General features: G+C 41.6%; 1 protein-coding gene across 1 annotated transcript in view; it reads right to left on the bottom strand.

Annotated features, from left to right (window-relative positions):
• The window catches only part of zc3h3 (zinc finger CCCH-type containing 3), a 262,536-nt gene that overhangs the window by 77,696 nt on the left and 167,534 nt on the right, over positions 1–17,306 (bottom strand). The window lies entirely within an intron of this gene.

Raw genomic sequence — 17,306 nt, 5'->3', positions numbered from 1 at the left:
TAGCATACATGGATTTCCAGAAGACAGTGCTCCATAACAGATTTATGAAGAAAATTGTAGGTCATGGCATAAAAAAGACAGTGGCAGTGTGGATACAAAATTAGCTGAGTAATAGAAGCCAGAGAGTAATGGTCAATGGATATTTTTCGGACTGGAGGAAAGCTATACTGAAGTTCTCCGGGGATGAGTATGGAACCCTTGCTTTTCTTGATACAGATAGTCCCCTGGATTATGAATGGGCTCCATTCTGGAGTCCATTTGCAATTTGAGTTATATGCAGATTGGAACACCAGTTGACAAAATACTATAAGTTTCATAGGTCCTTCAGTAGAGAGGCAAGACTGAGGTTCTTTCTGCCTGATTGAGTTAATATTAACAGCAAACACTCAGGGTGGCACGGTAGCTCAGTGGTTAGCACTGCTGCCTCACAGCACCAGGGACCCTGGTTGGATTCCACCCTTGGGCAACTGTCTGTGTGGAGTTTGCGCATTCTCCCAATGTCTGCGTGGGTTTCCTCCGAGTTCTCCAGTTTCCTCCCACAGTCCAAAGATGTGCAGGCTAGGTGGATTGGCCATGCTAAATTGCCCTGTAGTGTTCAGGGATGTGTTGATTAGGTGGGACGCTCCAACAGTCGGTGGACTTGTTGGGCCGAAGGGTCTGTTTCCACACTGTAGGGATTCTATGAAAACAGTTTCTATTTGTGCCCATATTTTTCAGTCTTTTGCTTAAAGTTTGCATGCTTGCTATTTTGGAAAGCCTTATTCTTAGCCTCACTGGTGGAGCAAAACTCTAAACTAATTTGGCTTGGAGTACATTTGTATTAATTATACAGAATTAATTTTAAAGTTCGCGTGGCTAGATCTCAACTTGAATAGTCAATCACGTCTATTCGGCTCTAGGAGGCAATTAAATCTCACAAACATAAAAAAATTCAACATCTTAGCTCGAATTTACAGACAACTAAAATTGAGACTGTGGCATTTAACAGAGAAAAAAATGTCACTAAGATCAGCTCCATCAGCCAATTATCAGCCAATTTAATAGTTTGAAGTATACACACTGTTCCTAGTTTGAAATTATAAGGAAGAAAACTTGCACTGTTATTTCAATTAACCTGCGTTATATCCTGGTGCCTCGAGTACCATATGGAATGACACCGCATCCATTAACAAAAGGTTCTGAAGCATCCCTCTGCCATTATATAGCATTTATACAACGGAAATAGACATCAAAGCTAATGAAGCCTAACAGAACAAGAGATTCTAAACTGCACACAACTGAATTTTTAAGCTCGATTACAGGGGAAAGTGCTGATTCCCCATAAGTAGACAAGAGAAAATACACAACAATGGACATCGGCTTCTGTCTTTGCCTCTACTAATCTACAGAACAAGCTTACCCATCTGTTTGCTACATATTACAGCTTTTTTAAAATCTGTGAACAACTGATTTTTGAACATTGACTGTACAGAACATATTTCTTGTGACAAAGTACTCCTGGACCTGTCCAGTGGAGACTTGTGTCTCATAAATGGTTATAGGCTTTGGGGAAACAGGAGGTGAGATACATGAGGCAAAGTTTCTAACCTCTGACCTGCTTTTACAGCCACAGTACTTATATGGCAGAACATCAGCTCAAGGCTGGACATACAGCCCACTGAGTCGGCACAACCAATTAATATAGTCATGACTGATCAAACAGCTGCATGCCATTTACCAACTCTATCCCCATAACAAAAACAAAGTACTTGAGAAACTCAGCAGGTCTGGCAGCATTTGTACTTAGGAACATAGAGTCCATTGACCTTTCATTAGAAATGAAAGCAGCTGGGAAAGGCAGCTTCTATGCTGATGATGGGGGTGGTTGGAGGGAACAAGAAGAAATGAAGAGATTACATGGTGACATTGCTGACGCCAGGGAGAAAAGAGAAAGTGAGACAGACAGTGAAAAAGTTAAGACAAACAAAGAGGTTACTCACGATAAAAACTGAAAGAACCGTGAATGCTGAAAATCTGAAACAAAAACAAATTTTTGGAAAATCTCAGCAGTTCTCGCAGCATCTATAGACAGAAAAGAAAGTTAACATTTCAAGTACAGTGACCCTTCTTCAGCTCTGACTCTGCTTTCTCTTTTTTGCGGACAGAAGACCTTTAGTTTCCAACTACCTGACACTTCAATGCACCCTGTTCCCTAGCCAACATCTCTGTCTCAGGCTTGCTGCAGTGCTCCAGCAAAGCTTAGCGTAAGCTGGAATAACGACAACTCATTTTCCACTTGGGGACTCTGCAGCCTTTTGGACTTAATATTGAGTTCACCAATTGTAGGGCTTGAGCTTTCTCATGTTCTTAGCCCTACCCCTACAGACCAGGCCTTGTTATCACATGATCTGCTATTACACACAAACCATTGTTAATCACTAACAGTCCCCATTAATAACTTTTCACCCTCCTAGCCAGATCGTTATCCACTCTTTTGTCTGTCCAAATGTTCTTCCTTCTCTTTGGGATCTATCTCCATTGATCGTATATTCCTTACGCCTTCCCCCACCCGATCTGCTGCATAAAAATCAACATTTTCATAGCTCCCATCAGTTCTGAGGAAGGGTCACTTGACATAAAACATTAACTCTGATTCTCTCTACTGTCAGACCTGTTGAAGATTAATTTGGTACCTCTTCCAAAGAGGTAGGGGCGATGGGTCAAATTGCTATTCGATGCCATCAACATATTATCTTCTGGGCGAAAACTTATGGATGCTGAATCATAGAACATAGAACATAGAACAGTACAGCACAGAACAGGCCCTTCAGCCCACAATGTTGTGCCGACCATTGATCCTCATGGATGCACCCTCAAATTTCTGTGACCATATGCATGTCCAGCAGTCTCTTAAATGACCCCAATGACCTTGCTTCCACAACTGCTGCTGGCAACGCATTCCATGCTCTCACAACTCTCTGCGTAATCACTTGAGCTCTGGCATGATTTGCAGCAGAATCAGAACAGGAGTCCAGAGAGGCCTATCTTAGTGTCAGCAGCATCTTGCTGCATCTTTTACGTTTTTGCCAACTGGTGGGGCAAGTTTCTTTCTAGCAGTAACAAGTCACCTATTAAAATGGATTATATTTTTAAATACTTTATTAATACTACAATCTGCCTCATTCATGTCTAACTTCCCATCTTTCAAAACCACCAAGCAAGCTCAACTTGTGAGAATTCTTGACACAGAAGTCAAAAGGAGTCCTCCAACCTCATTGTTCCACAACCCCGCACGGCCCATTTCTATCTCCTTCCCAAAATCCACAAACCTGCCTGCCCTGGTCGACCCATCGTCTCAGCCTGCTCCTGCCCCACCGAACTCATCTCCACCTATCTGGACTCCATTTTCTCCCCTTTGGTCCAGGAACTCCCCACCCACGTCCGTGACACCACCCACGCCCTCCACCTCCTTCAGGACTTCCAATTCCCTGGCCCCCAACACCTCATATTCACCATGGACGTCCAGTCCCTATACACCTGCATTCCGCATGCAGATGGCCTCAAGGCCCTCCGCTTCTTCCTGTCTCGCAGACCCGACCAGTCCCCCTCCACCGACACTCTCATCCGCCTAGCTGAACTCGTCCTCACCCTCAACAACTTCTCTTTTGACTCCTCCCACTTCCTACAGACTAAGTGGGTGGCCATGGGCACCCGCATGGGCCCCAGCTATGCCTGCCTCTTTGTAGGTTACATGGAACAGTCCCTCTTCCGCACCTACACAGGCCCCAAACCCCACCTCTTCCTCCGGTACATTGATGACTGTATCGGCGCCGCCTCTTACTCCACAGAGGAGCTCGAACAGTTCATCCACTTCACCAACACCTTCCACCCCAACCTTCAGTTCACCTGGGCCATCTCCAGCACATCCCTCACCTTCCTGGACCTCTCAGTCTCCATCTCAGGCAACCAGCTTGTAACTGATGTCCATTTCAAGCCCACCGACTCCCACAGCTACCTCGAATACACCTCCTCCCACCCACCCTCCTGCAAAAATTCCATCCCCTATTCCCAATTCCTCCGCCTCCGCCGCATCTGCTCCCACGATAAGACATTCCACTCCCGCACATCCCAGATGTCCAAGTTCTTTAAGGACCGCAACTTTCCCCCCACAGTGATCGAGAACGCCCTTGACCGCGTCTCCCGTATTTCCCGCAACACATCCCTCACACCCCGCCCCCGCCACAACCGCCCTCAGAGGATCCCCCTCGTTCTCACACACCACCCTACCAACCTCCGGATACAACGCATCATGCTCCAACACTTTCACCATTTACAATCCGACCCCACCACCCAAGACATTTTTCCATCCCCACCCCTGTCTGCTTTCCGGAGAGACCACTCTCTCCGTGACTCCCTTGTTCGCTCCACACTGCCCTCCAACCCCACCACACCCGGCACCTTCCCCTGCAACCGCAGGAAATGCTACACTTGCCCCCACTCCTCCTCCCTCACCCCTATCGCAGGCCCCAAGATGACATTCCACATTAAGCAGAGCTTCACCTGCACATCTGCCAATGTGGTATACTGCATCCACTGTACCCGGTGTGGCTTCCTCTACATTGGGGAAACCAAGCGGAGGCTTGGAGACCGCTTTGCAGAACACCTCCGCTCAGTTCGCAACAAACAACTGCACCTTCCTGTCACAAACCATTTCCACTCCCCCTCCCATTCTCTAGATGACATGTCCATCATGGGCCTCCTGCACTGCCACAATGATGCCACCCGAAGGTTGCAGGAACAGCAACTCATATTCCGCCTGGGAACCCTGCAGCCTAATGGTATCAATGTGGACTTCACCAGTTTCAAAATCTCCCCTTCCCCTACAGCATCCCTAAACCAGCCCAGTTCGTCCCCTCCCCCCACTGCACCACACAACCAGCCCAGCTCTTCCCCCCCACCCACTGCATCCCAAAACCAGTCCAACCTATCTCTGCCTCCCTAACCGGTTCTTCCTCTCACCCATCCCTTCCTCCCACCCCAAGCCGCACCCCCATCTACCTACTAACCTCATCCCACCTCCTTGACCTGTCCGTCTTCCCTGGCCTGACCTATCCCCTCCCTACCTCCCCACCTATACTCTCTCCACCTATCTTCTTTACTCTCCATCTTCGGTCCGCCTCCCCCTCTCTCCCTATTTATTCCAGTTCCCTCATCCCATCCCTCTCTCTGATGAAGGGTCTAGGCCCGAAACGTCAGCTTTTGTGCTCCTGAGATGCTGCTTGGCCTGCTGTGTTCATCCAGCCTCACATTTTATTATCTTGGAATTCTCCAGCATCTGCAGTTCCCATTATCTCTCTCCTGGTGACTTTAGCTGACTACTGGCTGCAGACTGCATGTTGGACACCAGGTATCAACAGCTCAGGGCAGGTTCTGTGGCACATGCCGCACACATACTGCACACCTACTGAGACTGGCATCGGACATGTGCTTCCGAGAACCCTCATGGGTCATCTCTATTCGACTTACAGTTTACTCTGCATGGCAACTACCATTGCTTGGGGACACACACTCAGCTCAGGCACTGGACCAAGCTGTATTATGGCCTGTTCACCTATTGCTGCAGTGCTCACTTATCCTGAGCCTTTCCATTTTGTGCAGGCACAACGCTGTCATGTTGTCAGCAGTCCTCAGTTAAGTGAAAGGAGATAGCTTGCACACAGGGTGCCCCAGTACAGTAAATCAATGCAAGCCTCTGATACAAGTCCTGGGGCTTGAACACAATTAGTCCTCTGCTCAGGGTGGTCATAGTCATGTGTCTCCCACATAAGGGGTGAGGGGCTGAATGTCAGGAAACCCAACAATCGCTTTGACTTTTTCTACCCAAAAAAGCGTAGTATGTGCTGTTTTTCTCCTGGGGAATGGCAACGAGGCAAACGATAAGGGAAATGAAACTGGGTGACAGAGCTGTTATTTTTGATTCAGGTGGGGAGTGATTGAGTAGGAAGCAGAAAGGGCAGGGGAGGTGTTTGTTGGGTTGGGTTGGGTACTAATGAGTACGAGAATATGTTGCACGCAATAAAGAGTAAGGTAGAGCATGAGCCTTGCATGAATATGGGTACAGTAGCAGAGAAGTAGTGAACGTGAGGTGCACATCCAGTTGCAAGCAGTTGTGTGTCAAGCTGTTCCAGGAAAGGTGAACTGTAAGATAAGAATAGAATCAGATGTGAGGTTTGGCATACAGATGGAATATATAGTCAATGTGGGGTGCTTGTTAGGATACAGAGAGAAATTCATTCAGTTTCTCCAGCACTTCTGTTTTTATTTCAAATTTCCAGCATCCGCAATGTTTATCTTAAATAGTATTATTTAAATGCTGGAAATCTCTCTGTTTAAAAACATCAACGCTATTCCACAACTTCAATATCTTCCCTCTAAATAGAAAGTGCAAAATCTCTTCTATTTAATCATCGACTTATGTTTTGATCCTCCACATCCGTTAATTACATGGTCCTAGCATCAAAGATTGAAAATCTCTGAGGAAGAGTAGCTCGGTAAAGTATGGAGCATCTGGTTCTAGGTAGGCTAGAATCAAAACATGAGCTAAGTCTTGTTTTAAATACGTTCAGAATACAAGGGTGGATGAAGGACAATTTGTGCAGAACATGGGAATTTTATATCTTAGGTGGGACACTAATAGTTTGTATTAATGATGCAATCATAATGGGCAAGAAATGAATTTAAAAATCCCCACAATCCAGAAAGAGGTCATTTAGCCCATCGAGTCTGCATGCACCCTCTAGACAGCATCCCACACAGACGCACCACACCCCCTTAACCCCGCTTTTAACATGGCTAACCCACCTAACCCGTACATTCTTGGATACCACAGGGCAATTTAGTATGGCACATCTTTGGACTGTGGGAGGAAACTTGAGCACCATGGGGAGAATGTGCAAACCCCACACAGATAGTCACCTAAGGCTGGAATTGAACCTTGGTCCCTGGCCATGTGAGCCGGTTGTGCTAACCACTGAATCACTTCTGATTCCAGGACAAATTGGGAGATTTAAACTTATGACTCAAAATTAAAGGAGATGGAAAATGATAACAACGGTCATGGTTACAACCTTCAAATGTGTATGAATAAAATGGGTGTTGTTTAATAAAAAAAGAAACGACTACATAAACCATACTAACTCTGTATTTCCTCCAGCTGAATGCATATGGAAAGCTTAACACAGTAAAGTGGTGATTGACTCAGTGAAAACCTGCCTGATAACAATTTGCACTCTTTCTCAATTTCCTGTGGACTTCTGAATAAGCGTTTGCTCTGTCATGCACATTTTGATCATCTAAATATAGTTTCCAGTAATTATATCACAGCAGAGAAAAACATAGTACTGACTTAAATCCTGCTCTCTCAAACACTTCAGCTGAATCACCATGAAGTATCCTTAAAAACAAGCAACGGTAAAGGTAAGTTTTCATTTTGTTTGCAGATGAAGAATGGCCTTCACCTGCCCTTCTTGATAACAATCCTTGTTGCTAATCATGCTCATTAATGCTTTCTTACATTTGTGATACGCTTGTTTGTCACAATTCTTAAGTTGTACTTGCTATTTCCACTCTTATCGGAACAGGCCATCCAGTGCATCAAGCATGCGTTGCTATTTAATATGATCATGGCTGATCAAGCACTTTAACAGTATTCCCATAACCCTTTATACCATCAGTAACCAGAAATCTATCAACCTCTACTTTAATTACACTCAAAGACTGAGCTTTCACAGCTCTCTGGGGTTGAGAATTAACACTTGATTACAACATCTCAATCTCAGCCTAAATGGCACTGCCCTTTATTTGCAAATTGTGGCCTTGAGTTCTCGTCTCTGCAAACAGGGGAAAAACGTTACCTGCAGTTATCTCTTACATCGTTATGTAGGTTTCAATGGGATCACCCCTCATTCTTCAAAACTTTAGAGAATACAGGCACAGTTTGCCCAATCTCTCTTTGTATGAGAGTCATGCTTACCTGGGAACACGTCTGGTGAACCTTCAATGCACTCTCTCGATGGCAATAATATCTTTGCCAAGATAATAAAACCAAAACTGCACACAGCACTCTAGGTGTGGTCTGTCAAGCTCCTCTACGACTGAATTAAGATTTCACTACTCCTGTACTCAAATTCTCTTGCAATAAAGGTTAACATTTCATTGCCCCTCCTCTGTTTTCTGAGCAATCAGCCAATCCTTAATCCATGCCATTACATTATCTTCTATACATGTGCTTTTATTTTGCTAACTGTCCTCCTGTGAGAAATCTTACCAAACGTCCTCTGAAATCCAAGTATACCATGTCTATTGGCATCCCTTTATCAACTGTTGGTTACATTCTCAAAAAGTCTCTAACAAGTTTGTAAAAAAAGATTTTCTATTTGCAAATCCAAGGTGTACCCAATTTGATCATTATCATACAAGTTTCCACTCCTGTGTTATGACAGTTTCTAACATTTTCTCCATGTCTGATAGGTCTATGGTTTCCCTGTTTTCCCTCTTGCTTCTTTCTTAAATGGAAGGGTGACATTTTCTAGCTTTCAATTTGCAGGCATCTTTCCACCCATTCCTGGGCTTTAGTTCTACTCAGCCCAGATGCTTCAGGCAGTCTTCAAAATGGCAGATAGGACCAAAATCCAGAATTCCAGATCACATTCCAAACACTCGCAGTTTTCATTACTGTGGGATAATGGTGTGGATCAGGAGCCAGCACCATTGTGGTAGTGGACATTTCAGAACTTCTGCAATTTTTATGACGTGAGAACTTTGGGAGGCTGAAAAGATCATATTCAATCTGAGAACCATGAACTATAATCTGGAGATGAGAACCATAGGATTGGCCTTAACAAAAGCTATTACCTACTTTCCATTTCATTAGGAAATACTGTTGCAGAAGATTTTTTTTTATTTCAATAGTAAATTTTGGTCGAACATTTTGTATGTGATTGTTAAATAATATGGTTCTCAGGATTTTATGCTTGACAACTAGCAAGTGGACAAGGTAAAGAACAACATTATGAAAGTGGACAACACTTCAGATGCATAATAGTATATTATCCACTGTAAATTGCAGAATAAACTTTACCTAATATTCAAAAGCTGGCCCAGTTTGAAATCTATAGTGAACAGCGTGAAACCTACCGATTTCACTGTTTTTCTTTGAAGTTCAGCTCATTTATCTATTTGGCTACACAATGCTCTGACAGTTGGTTGAACTTCTGGATATATACAAAATTTCTAATGCATTCTGCTCAGTAGGGTTTATTGACACAGTTATTCAATGGAATGGCATTATAAATACTTGGCTGTCTTTCAAATCATTAATGATTTTGTTCAGCAAGAATTCTTCAGACCACTGAAGAATTATGTTAGCTTGCTTAATTTGACAGATTTGAGGTTTCTGAGAGAGGATTTCTTAAAAGCTGGCCGTTAAGTATAGCTCATTTACTTTGACATCTTTAGGAGTTTTGTCAGGATTTCAAAATGTTATTATAAGATTTAAGAGTTATGTTTATAGAAGATACCGGCTGCATGAGTAAGTTGATTGAGAGGTATGAAGGGAAAGAGTGAATTGGGAGGTATTGTGGTTTGTGAGAATGAGTCAGAGACAGAAATAGGCACAGAAAGAAAGAGAGAGTGATTGTATGTGTGGAGTGGTGAGGAGGCCTCACATTTACAAGCAGAAATGGGTCAGAATCACAGCTAATGGAGGTAGGCCACAAAAACATGGCCGCAAACCCAGGATCTTAGATTCAGACGCCCATAAACAATTGCCTCATACACGGGAAGTGGTAAAGGTATTAGCCTTTCAACACAGCCAGATTCATTTCTTAGAACAGTGATCAGTCATTGACCCAACATATGTTTGGCTCTTCAACCTCAATGTTATTTCACCATATCACAAATTAAATCTGCTAAATGGAAGCCCAAGCTTACCATCTTTAGTAAACACAGACTAAATGGTAAAGATTAGAGAAGAAACAATCAAAACCACAAAAATGAAGGACAACTCAAAGAAACAGCTGATACATAGAAAAATTAGGAAAGTAAAGAAAATTATACAATCTAGTCATAGAAGTTTATAGCACAGAAAAGGCCTTTCGATGTGTTGTGTCAAAAACAACCACCTAAATATTCTAATCCAATTTTCCAGCACTTGGCCACTAGCCTTAAGTACCCTGGTAGCGTAAATAACATCTAAATACTTTTCTTAAATGCTATAACCATGCTGACAGGCAGTGAATTCCAAACATCTGGATGAAAAAGATTTTCTTTGTATATCTAGTCTATCTCACAGTCTATCCAATCTCTCTTCATAACTGAAACTCTCCAGCCCAGGCAACATTTTGGTAAATGTCCTTTGCACCTTCTCAATGCTAGTACTTCCCTCTTATAACCTGGATTCCAGAATTGTATGTAATACTCCAGACGTTGCCTAAACAATGTTTTATAAAGTTCCATTACAACCTCCCTGTTTACTTATCGTCTTTCTTTAAGAGATATGCTTCAGCTAGGAATCTTCTAAAGCTATTTTTTTTTGCAGTGAACATGCACTCTGTAGCTACAGCCTCACCTAAATTCTGAGATTTCCGATTAAACTTACATAGTTAATGAGACTGCATCCTATAGCACAGCCTGTTCTCAAATCACTGGTTGGATTGGGTGTCAGAGTCGAGAGAAATCCCACTTCTGTGAATATGACCATTAAAAATGATTGCTCACACTTTGGATTTTTGATCTGAAGCTGCAGGCTCTGGAAGACTGTGGGAGTCGAACCAGGCAACAAGGGAAGTGAATAAGAAGCTGCCTGGTTTTCGAATCTGGCAGGGCAGAGAATAAAGTCTAAAAATGGTGATTAAAGCAGAAAACATTCCTTCTCCTTTCATCCTATCTCTCTCCATGGCTAATCTTTGCCACCCTGTGCCTTTGTAACTATCCAGTTGCCTAAGGCACCCCATGCCCAGCAGCTATGGTTTCTCATAACTCCTGTGCTTTTCTCTGGCTATCTATTCATCCCTCTGCCACCTCAAACAACCTATTCCAACATATGCCCCTTCACCTTCATCTCTATACCTCCTATGCCACCTTACGCCCTTATCCCATGACTCCTCCTAGGTCAATCACCCTCAAAGCCCTTTTGTGTTCCCTGCCAATACATCGTTCTCATCCACCTCCAAACAGTTCCAAATCAGGATGGACTGTGTCTTGGAAGGGAACTCACAGACAATGGTGTATCCAAGCATCTGCTGCTCTCATCCTTTAAAGGTGGTGAAGGGCAAGTATTCAGAAAGTGCTGTCTAGGGAGTCTTGGAAAATCTCTGTGGTGTATCTTGCAGATGGTGCTCACTACTGGCACTGTACTTAAATGTTGAAGGTGTTAGATAGGTGGTGTTGGGCATGGGGAGGTAAGAGAAGGAGAGGAGGCACTTGTTGACAGGTCTTGTTAAATTGGACAGCTCCAAGGGGAATATCAGCTCAATCATCTCTACTGTTAACTGATCTAAAGGCCACGTGACCTGCCCCACCCTACCACACACCCCCAGTTAAAGGATTCCTGTTCTCAGCTTCAAAAGGATACAGGATGCCTACCCTCTATCATAAAGGGTCACTGAATCAGTACCTCCAAGGTGCTCTGTGACCATATCTATAGTTGCACCTTAGCTCTCCAAAGCAGTACCCTAGCTCTAAAGAAGTGCAATGAGAACGTATCTGTCTGTAACTGTTCTAATTTCCATATCTGAGTTCCAGACAGCACAGACTCCAAAATCCAATGTCAGTGGAGGCAACTCGTCATTTAAACAGTCAGTCCTCCAGGAACTGACAATGCATGAACCACAGCCTACACCCAATCTCACACCCCTCTTACCTAAAAAAAATTGGGTGTCAGGATCGGGGTTAGAACTTGCAATTCCCAATGAATTTCCAACATTTTATCTGGTGGAGACATCCTCCATCCTGGCAACATTTACAGCATTTGTGAACCAGTCACACCAAAGTGGAACCCAATCTTTGTTTCACAGATATTGCATCAGCAATGTCAAGTCCTTGAAAAATGGATTCTCCTGACAAAGAATGTGTTCTGTTTAAACACAGAGAAGGCTGAAGAAACTCAGCAGGTCTGGCAGCCTATGTGGAGCGAAATGGAGTTGACGTTTTGAGCCTAGTATGACTCTTCTTTTCACTAAGTGCTCTGTGCATATATGCATGAGCAGAACACTTGCCATTAAGTGAGAAATATTGACATTTAAAGAGGAGGAAGCAGCCAATTGCTGCTCTCTATAGATTTAAAATGAGATAAGATTAGTTACAATTAACCTGCAAGTACTTAGCAGACTAAATTTGACAAAGAAGTGGATTTACCCTCCAGGCAGAGTCAGTCGAACGATAAGCATCTACTGCCTCATGGGAACCTCACTCAGAAGTCAGCTTAAACTCAAAACACCAGATTTATTCTGTAAGATTATCCTGCTGACAACAAATATCTCAAGTCTCTAGCTTTCTCCCATTGAGAAATGATCTCACTATAGGCTTCTACCAGTAGTGCTTTATCTTGTAATTGTAGTCAGAGGCTCAAAGGTAGTCTATTCTTGGCTTGGGAATAAGGAAGAAAAAGAAGATGCACATGGCTGACCTGTACATGGCTCAGAGAATTAATGTCTAATTCTATTTGTTACTGTGCATCCTTTACAACAATAATGTACACTGGTTAAAAAAGGCAGAGAAAACCCTCCAGACAAAATGCAAAAAAAAATTCTGAATATACAGACTGGCAAAGTTTCCAAATAACGGAGGCAAGGGTTGATCTATTGAATTACATGTATGAACAAATTACTTGAATCATTACCCATTTGATTTTCCTAGGTTTTCTTGCTGCATATTTAGGACTTTTAAAAATTAGCTTGACTGAGGTATCGGCATTTGTTGCTTCTGCCTGAGAGTGTGATGAATGGCCCTAACTCCTCTACTTCTTGTAATAATGCAGGTTAACAGGGAGCAGTGGGACTGGGAACACCGTTTCTGCTTCCTAGAGGCTTCCTGCTCCCACAAGTAATAAATCAAACATGCTGGTCTTACAGTTTGCAAATAATGCTCTAGCATTTTTTGACCTGTGGCAGGCTAGGGCACTTAAATAGTATTTCCTGTCTTCACACAACTAGTGAAGGGGCACATTTGTATGCTGATCTAAATTATTGCGCACAAACTCTTTCTCTCTCTCTCTCTTAGGGTAGGATAAGGATAAATGAAAAATGGACAATAGAAAAGTTTGAAAATAAAGAACAGACACAGTCTTGCATATTTAGGTGTGTTTTCCTTTGATATTTCACTTTAGCACTAAATATCTGTCCAATTGATCAATTATCTCCAGTTTCATAGGTCAAGCTATCTTCGATCAATTTATCAATGATCTTCCTTCCATTGCTGAGATCAGAAGGCACTGCGCATTGATAATTATACTTTCAATTATATTTATAATTTTCCAGATAATTAAGTTGTCCACGCACACTTGCGGCAAGATCCAGACAGCATTCCATCTTATGCTGACCGGTGGCAGGGAATGGCCATCTCAAGTATTGACCAAAACAACTGGAAAAACTAAATAAATATGAATTAGTCTGCCAGAATGCATTGCAGCAAGTGGCTCAACTTTGGGCTCCGAACACTTCTTCACCATTCACACTGCACAGGGCAGAAGGTCTGTAGAATAATCTCAATTTGTCCAAATGGCTACATTTACAATAACTTTAAAAACTTAACAGAATCAAAAGATAAAGCAGTCCAACTGATATTTATTACTACCCCTGTAGAGATTCTCCCTAATCCACAGCACCAAACCACATTTTTATACTGTACATAGCAACACTGATTATACATAAGAGGTAATTATTGCTTCCAAAGTGCTTTGGGACATTCTACATCAATGTTACTTCTTTAAAAGTTTGAAGAACAACTACAATTTTTTGAAATGCTGTTTTACTCAGTCATAGTGATCGTTACCTATTGGTTCTGAAGTAAATTACTTCCGGAACGAGGAGGAAGAAAAGCATACCACTGAAACAAGACGAGAGACAGTGCCTTCAACAGTGATTTTTGTTAACGCTAGTCAAGATGTCAATCAACTCTCCTCAGATCATACTTACGTTTTACAGTTTAGTTTATATACTGTGTTTAATTTATCAATGAAACCGCAAGTTTTGTTGTAAATCTGTGAATCAAGACATTCTGGGATTTTTCATGTGGCTCCACTGACTGGGGGAATTTGATTAAGTACATTTCAATACAGAACAAAGGAGGCTAACATTATAAAGAAGAGCATCTATGCTACAGTTGGCTTTCACATTCATGGCCAAGGGTGTGAACTTCTCAGTTCTCATCAATATTTGCTAAGTCTTGATGCATGATATATGTAATTGAGACAGACAGGGCAGTAAGTGGGAAGAAGTGTATGTTTGTACTATGTTACCAAAAGTGTGGTGTATGAAGCAGGGAATGGGATGAAAGCAAACAGCGTACAAAAGTGAGGGTGCAAGATAGAACTAACGTGACTGAGAGCTTGAGAGAGACAGGATATGCAATGAAGATTTTGTAGCCATGAAAAAGAAGTGAAAACGGGTGCTCATACGAATGTGTACGCACTGGAAGACCTCAGAACAAAAATCAGCTGCAATTCTATACACAAGAGCAAAAGCCCACAAAAAGAACAAAAAATTTGGACAGGAAAGAAAACAAAAACTTAGAGAAGTATTGCTGAGCAGAGAAGCGTTTGAATGATAGCTATTGGTAAAACATTTCACTTTCAGGTTTCCAACACAACCTATTTTGTTTCATAAATTTAGTCATACAAAATGTCAGTTATTTATTATATTACACATAGAAGTAGAATAGATCCTGATGAAATACTTTTGTTTCATTCAATTCTTTTGACATCATAAACACCACAGGGACAGCAGCTTTTACTGAATCTGATTTGTCTGATGCTGACACAGCCCAAGGGAATTGTTCCTTGCCGCAATTCTTAAAAAAACATCCTTTTTTTTAAACCTGCCACAAAACTTAACAGGCAGCTTTGAAGAAGTCATATCAGATTTGAAACATGTAACGTGTTTCTTCATAGAAGCTGCTATAAGTTCTGAGATGTCTAGCATTCTCTGTGTTTATTTCAGATTTCTTCTAGTGTTTTCTGCTTGTCTCTGCTTCCACTGGCTGTCAAAGTCGAGAGTCCCAAAGACACATCACCTTCTAGGAGGAAAATAAATTCTCCTTCTCTCTGTCTTAAATGGGTGACCCCTTTTTTTAAGTTCCATTTTTGCCCACTAGAGAAAATGTAGTTTTCAAACACATCCCCTCAGGATTTCCTGTTTCAGTCAAGTGGCCTTCTCCTTTTTAATATCCAATGATTATAAACTTAGCCTGTTCAAACTTTTTTTTTATATGGTTATTCTGCATATAGGTCTGGTAAATCTTCTCCGAATTGCATCTATCGCATTTTACATAAGAAGTTAAATATTGTAACAGTACTCCAGATGTGGTCTCACCAATACCTGGCATAACTAAAGAATAACCTCCCTACTTTTGAATTCAATTCCCTTTGAAATAGACAACAACGTACTATTAATACCGGCACCAAATTTTAACCTTTTGTGAATCATGCATTAGAAGATCTCTCTGCACCTCAGATCTGTGCAATCTCTCACCATTCAGATGAAATGTTCATTTTTCATTCTTCTTGAAGAACTGCAATTTCATATTTGCCTACTCACTTCACTTACCTTTATCCCTTTACAGTCTCCTTATGTCCTGTTCACAACTTACTTTTCTACTATTTTGTGCCATCAGCAAATTTAGCAACCATACCTTTGATCGCTTCATTTAAATCACTAATATAACCATAAAAGGATGCGGCCCCAGCACTTATCCCTTTGGTGCATTTGTTAAAGCTTGTCAATCAGAGAATGACCCATTATACCTACTCTCCATTTCCTGATAGTTAGACAGTCTTCTATCCATACCAATGATTTATCCACTACACCATGAGCTTTTATTTCCCACAATAACCTTCGAGGTTGTACCTGATCAAATGCCTTCTAGAATTGCAAGAAAAGTATATCCATCAGTTTCCCTTTATCCAAAGCATATGTTATTTCTTCAACGAACTCCAACAGATTGATAAACATGATTTCCCTTTCACAAACCATGTTGACACTGCATTATTATTTTGAACACAGGTTAATTGCCTTCCCCTAATATTTTTAGGAATAATTTCAAACTATGACAGCTGTTAAGCTAACTGGCCTGTAGTTTTCTATTTACTGTCTCAACTCCTTTTGAATAAAATAGAACTTTCTCCAAATCTAGTGAATTTTGGAAAATAAAGACGAAAGTCACCAACAGGGCCTCGGCTCTTGTCAGCACATAGCTCTAACAATCCACTTCTCTGATGATTGAAACTTGCTTAAGGTCCTCCTCATTTCTATTTCATGATTTCAGGCATTTTTGTGATGACATTTCCTCTACAAAGAACAGTAATTCAAAATCTGTAATCATTTCATTTGCCACCCCCTTATGTTTCATTCCTTAAACAGTTTTATAGAGTCAACATTCAATTTAATAACTCTTTTCATTTTAAAATACACACATAAACAATCCATGTTTTATATTTCTAGCCTGCTATCTCTCATACTATAATTTTTCCATCTTTAGTAATCTTTTACTCAATCTTTGCTGCATTTTATATTCTAGCCATTCTTCCATTCTGCTACCTAACTTTGGCATTCATACATTTTCTTTAAGAAAGATATGATCTTTAACCATTTGAACTTTAGAATATTGATTTTCATTGATGGATCCAATTTGGTATATTCTGAAATATCCTCTTAAATGTCTGCCATTGCATTATTTATTGACCAAAATTTTCCTTATGTGCTTGTCTTGGACTCCCACCTCTCTCCTTCAAACTAGCGATGCCTTCATCATGAAGCCATTGTAAAATCCATCTTGTTGCACAGTGTTCGGCCTAGAACAGCTTGATTTCTAGTCAGCTTCTGAATGTGTTCTCCTAACAAACTACCCAGAAAATTTTCTGTGAACTCTTTGTAAATTGTTGTTCTTTAAATCTCAAAGGCTGCTTGCAGGCTAATAGTCAGATGAATTAAGCGAAGGACATCAGAGGCATACTTTGTCCATTCTCATCCATTATACACATCTAGCATGAATCAGTATGCAATAATCACAAGGAGAAGCCCTGGTTGAATTTTCTACCCCCTCGTTTAAGGATG

The sequence above is a fragment of the Stegostoma tigrinum genome, chromosome 5 (genome assembly GCF_030684315.1).
Source record: "Stegostoma tigrinum isolate sSteTig4 chromosome 5, sSteTig4.hap1, whole genome shotgun sequence".
In the NCBI taxonomy this organism is placed as follows: Eukaryota; Metazoa; Chordata; class Chondrichthyes; order Orectolobiformes; family Stegostomatidae; genus Stegostoma; species Stegostoma tigrinum.
The sequence above is the reverse complement of the archived record's forward strand: the minus strand, read 5'-3'. Positions and strand labels throughout refer to the sequence as shown.